At 47.7% G+C, this 5,251-nt stretch overlaps 1 protein-coding gene and 1 long non-coding RNA gene across 2 annotated transcripts in view; both read left to right on the top strand.

Annotated features, from left to right (window-relative positions):
* Positions 1 to 5,251, top strand: part of KDM2B (lysine (K)-specific demethylase 2B) — a 176,172-nt gene that overhangs the window by 110,851 nt on the left and 60,070 nt on the right. The window lies entirely within an intron of this gene.
* Positions 2,022 to 5,251, top strand: part of LOC105527934 — a 17,654-nt gene continuing 14,424 nt past the window's right edge. Inside the window, exon 1 of the long non-coding RNA XR_001004294.1 lies at positions 2,022 to 2,088. This is a non-coding gene — a long non-coding RNA (uncharacterized LOC105527934). The remainder of the gene's footprint in view (positions 2,089 to 5,251) is intronic.

Raw genomic sequence — 5,251 nt, 5'->3', positions numbered from 1 at the left:
GTCTCGAAAAGAAAAATAAAAGAAGCAGCTTCTCCTTTATCTCTTCCTCCTCCTAGAAGGGAGGAGTCAGTCGTAGGCTCTTTGGAAGGGAGTGATGGTTTGCCTGAGAATGTGCCCCTGGGGGTTTGAGGCCACTGAGGCCATGGGGTTCTCCACCGGGTCAGGGTAGGAGGAGAGGATGTCAAAGGCCAAGGGTGTCAGATGTCCAGTGCTGAGGGCAGGACAGGTCTGGTGAAAGGCTTGTGGGAGAGCAGCTCCCCAAGAGGAAGTGCGCAGCTCAACATGCTGGGAGGAGGCCACGATGGAAGCCGCAGGGCCAGGATGTGGGTCCCAGGAGAGCAAAGAAAGGCAGGAGAAACATGTTGATTCTTGGAGGGTGCGGTGAGGGGAGCCATGTGAAGAGAAACCTGGGCCTCCGATCTGGAATTCCAAGTGCGTTCCTCCTGCCGTCTGAGTCATTCATGGAGTCTGGAGTCCGGCAAATTCTGGGAGGTCAACAAAAACGTCCAGTCAACGAATGCCCACAGAGAATGTTCTGCTGCTTCTAAATAATGTTGTATACAACATCAACAGCAGAAGAAGCCTGTTGAGAGAAAAATATGGGTGGCAAAAGGATGCGCCAGTTCTGTCGTTCGTTCTTTCTTTCCTGCTTTTGTTTCTTTCCTTTCTTTTTTGTTTGATACAAGGTCTTGCCCTGTCGCCCAGGCTGGAGTACAAGTGGCGTGACCACAGCTCGCTACCGTCCCCACCTCCCAGGCTCAAATGATCCTCCCCCCTCAGCCTCCTGAGTAGCTGGGACCACAGGCATGCGCCACCACACCCAACTAATTTTGTTTATTTTTTGTATGGGGAGCGAGCGGTCTCACTATGTTGCCCATGCTGGAGTGCCGTGGCTCAATCATAGTTCACTGTAGCCTCATACTGCTGGGCTTAAGAGATCATTCCACCTCAGCCTCCCGAGTAGCTGAGACTACAGGTGTGCACCCCCATGCTTGACTTTGTGATTATTATTATTATTATTATTATTTGAGAGAGATTCTCGCTGTGTCACCCAGGCTGGAGTGCAGTGGCGTAATCTTGGCTCAGTACCAACCTCCGCCTCCTGGACTCAAGTAATTCTCCTGCTTCAGCCTCCTGAGTAGCTCGGATTATAGGCATCTGCCACCACTCCTGGCTAATTTTGTATTTTTAGTAGAGACAGGGTTTCACCATGTTGGCCAGGCTGGTCTCAAACTCCTGACCTCATGTGCTCTGCCTGCCTCAGCCTTTCAAAGTGTTGGGATTACAGGTGTGAGCCACTGTACCTGGTCTGTGATTTTTATTAATCATGGTAAAATGCCGGGCGCAGTGGCTCACGCCTGTAATCCCAACGCTTTGGGAGGCTGAGGCAGGTGGAGCACAAGGTCGGGAGTTCAAAACTAGCCTGACCATGATGATGAAACTCCGTTTCTACTTAAAAAAAAAAAAAAAAAGCCAGGCGCAGTGGCTCATGCCTGTAATCCCAGCACTTTGGGAGGCCGAAGCAGGTGGATCACTTAAGGTCGGGAGTTCAAAACTAGCCTGACCATGATGATGAAACTCCGTTTCTACTTAAAAAAAAAAAAAAAAAGCCAGGCGCAGTGGCTCATGCCTGTAATCCCAGCACTTTGGGAGGCCGAAGCAGGTGGATCACTTAAGGTCGGGAGTTCAAAACTAGCCTGACCATGATGATGAAACTCCGTTTCTACTTAAAAAAAAAAAAAAAAAGCCAGGCGCAGTGGCTCATGCCTGTAATCCCAGCACTTTGGGAGGCCGAAGCAGGTGGATCACTTAAGGTCGGGAGTTCAAAACTAGCCTGACCATGATGATGAAACTCCGTTTCTACTTAAAAAAAAAAAAAAAAAGCCAGGCGCAGTGGCTCATGCCTGTAATCCCAGCACTTTGGGAGGCCGAAGCAGGTGGATCACTTAAGGTCGGGAGTTCAAAACTAGCCTGACCATGATGATGAAACTCCGTTTCTACTTAAAAAAAAAAAAAAAAAGCCAGGCGCAGTGGCTCATGCCTGTAATCCCAGCACTTTGGGAGGCCGAAGCAGGTGGATCACTTAAGGTCGGGAGTTCAAAACTAGCCTGACCATGATGATGAAACTCCGTTTCTACTTAAAAAAAAAAAAAAAAAGCCAGGCGCAGTGGCTCATGCCTGTAATCCCAGCACTTTGGGAGGCCGAAGCAGGTGGATCACTTAAGGTCGGGAGTTCAAAACTAGCCTGACCATGATGATGAAACTCCGTTTCTACTTAAAAAAAAAAAAAAAAAGCCAGGCGCAGTGGCTCATGCCTGTAATCCCAGCACTTTGGGAGGCCGAAGCAGGTGGATCACTTAAGGTCGGGAGTTCAAAACTAGCCTGACCATGATGATGAAACTCCGTTTCTACTTAAAAAAAAAAAAAAAAAGCCAGGCGCAGTGGCTCATGCCTGTAATCCCAGCACTTTGGGAGGCCGAAGCAGGTGGATCACTTAAGGTCGGGAGTTCAAAACTAGCCTGACCATGATGATGAAACTCCGTTTCTACTTAAAAAAAAAAAAAAAAAGCCAGGCGCAGTGGCTCATGCCTGTAATCCCAGCACTTTGGGAGGCCGAAGCAGGTGGATCACTTAAGGTCGGGAGTTCAAAACTAGCCTGACCATGATGATGAAACTCCGTTTCTACTTAAAAAAAAAAAAAAAAAGCCAGGCGCAGTGGCTCATGCCTGTAATCCCAGCACTTTGGGAGGCCGAAGCAGGTGGATCACTTAAGGTCGGGAGTTCAAAACTAGCCTGACCATGATGATGAAACTCCGTTTCTACTTAAAAAAAAAAAAAAAAAGCCAGGCGCAGTGGCTCATGCCTGTAATCCCAGCACTTTGGGAGGCCGAAGCAGGTGGATCACTTAAGGTCGGGAGTTCAAAACTAGCCTGACCATGATGATGAAACTCCGTTTCTACTTAAAAAAAAAAAAAAAAAGCCAGGCGCAGTGGCTCATGCCTGTAATCCCAGCACTTTGGGAGGCCGAAGCAGGTGGATCACTTAAGGTCGGGAGTTCAAAACTAGCCTGACCATGATGATGAAACTCCGTTTCTACTTAAAAAAAAAAAAAAAAAGCCAGGCGCAGTGGCTCATGCCTGTAATCCCAGCACTTTGGGAGGCCGAAGCAGGTGGATCACTTAAGGTCGGGAGTTCAAAACTAGCCTGACCATGATGATGAAACTCCGTTTCTACTTAAAAAAAAAAAAAAAAAGCCAGGCGCAGTGGCTCATGCCTGTAATCCCAGCACTTTGGGAGGCCGAAGCAGGTGGATCACTTAAGGTCGGGAGTTCAAAACTAGCCTGACCATGATGATGAAACTCCGTTTCTACTTAAAAAAAAAAAAAAAAAGCCAGGCGCAGTGGCTCATGCCTGTAATCCCAGCACTTTGGGAGGCCGAAGCAGGTGGATCACTTAAGGTCGGGAGTTCAAAACTAGCCTGACCATGATGATGAAACTCCGTTTCTACTTAAAAAAAAAAAAAAAAAGCCAGGCGCAGTGGCTCATGCCTGTAATCCCAGCACTTTGGGAGGCCGAAGCAGGTGGATCACTTAAGGTCGGGAGTTCAAAACTAGCCTGACCATGATGATGAAACTCCGTTTCTACTTAAAAAAAAAAAAAAAAAGCCAGGCGCAGTGGCTCATGCCTGTAATCCCAGCACTTTGGGAGGCCGAAGCAGGTGGATCACTTAAGGTCGGGAGTTCAAAACTAGCCTGACCATGATGATGAAACTCCGTTTCTACTTAAAAAAAAAAAAAAAAAGCCAGGCGCAGTGGCTCATGCCTGTAATCCCAGCACTTTGGGAGGCCGAAGCAGGTGGATCACTTAAGGTCGGGAGTTCAAAACTAGCCTGACCATGATGATGAAACTCCGTTTCTACTTAAAAAAAAAAAAAAAAAGCCAGGCGCAGTGGCTCATGCCTGTAATCCCAGCACTTTGGGAGGCCGAAGCAGGTGGATCACTTAAGGTCGGGAGTTCAAAACTAGCCTGACCATGATGATGAAACTCCGTTTCTACTTAAAAAAAAAAAAAAAAAGCCAGGCGCAGTGGCTCATGCCTGTAATCCCAGCACTTTGGGAGGCCGAAGCAGGTGGATCACTTAAGGTCGGGAGTTCAAAACTAGCCTGACCATGATGATGAAACTCCGTTTCTACTTAAAAAAAAAAAAAAAAAGCCAGGCGCAGTGGCTCATGCCTGTAATCCCAGCACTTTGGGAGGCCGAAGCAGGTGGATCACTTAAGGTCGGGAGTTCAAAACTAGCCTGACCATGATGATGAAACTCCGTTTCTACTTAAAAAAAAAAAAAAAAAGCCAGGCGCAGTGGCTCATGCCTGTAATCCCAGCACTTTGGGAGGCCGAAGCAGGTGGATCACTTAAGGTCGGGAGTTCAAAACTAGCCTGACCATGATGATGAAACTCCGTTTCTACTTAAAAAAAAAAAAAAAAAGCCAGGCGCAGTGGCTCATGCCTGTAATCCCAGCACTTTGGGAGGCCGAAGCAGGTGGATCACTTAAGGTCGGGAGTTCAAAACTAGCCTGACCATGATGATGAAACTCCGTTTCTACTTAAAAAAAAAAAAAAAAAGCCAGGCGCAGTGGCTCATGCCTGTAATCCCAGCACTTTGGGAGGCCGAAGCAGGTGGATCACTTAAGGTCGGGAGTTCAAAACTAGCCTGACCATGATGATGAAACTCCGTTTCTACTTAAAAAAAAAAAAAAAAAGCCAGGCGCAGTGGCTCATGCCTGTAATCCCAGCACTTTGGGAGGCCGAAGCAGGTGGATCACTTAAGGTCGGGAGTTCAAAACTAGCCTGACCATGATGATGAAACTCCGTTTCTACTTAAAAAAAAAAAAAAAAAGCCAGGCGCAGTGGCTCATGCCTGTAATCCCAGCACTTTGGGAGGCCAAGGCGGGGGTGGGGGGGGATCATGAGGTCAGGAGTTCGAGACCAGCCTGACCAACAAGGTAAAACCCCATCTCTACTAAAAATACAAGAATTAGCCAGGTGTGGTGGCACACACCTGTAATCCCAGCTACTCAGGAGGCTGAGGCAGGAGAATAGCTTGAACCCAGTAGGCGGAGGTTGCAGCGAGTCGAGATTGTGCCACTGCACTCCAGCCTGGCAAAGGAGCAAGACTCCATCTCAAAAAAAAAAAAATGTGGTAAAATATATTTTGCGTAAAAGTTACCATTTCAGGCCGGGCATGGTGGCT

Source organism: Mandrillus leucophaeus, unplaced genomic scaffold (assembly GCF_000951045.1).
Source record: "Mandrillus leucophaeus isolate KB7577 unplaced genomic scaffold, Mleu.le_1.0 Scaffold7, whole genome shotgun sequence".
Taxonomy (NCBI): Eukaryota; Metazoa; Chordata; class Mammalia; order Primates; family Cercopithecidae; genus Mandrillus; species Mandrillus leucophaeus.
The sequence above is the reverse complement of the archived record's forward strand: the minus strand, read 5'-3'. Positions and strand labels throughout refer to the sequence as shown.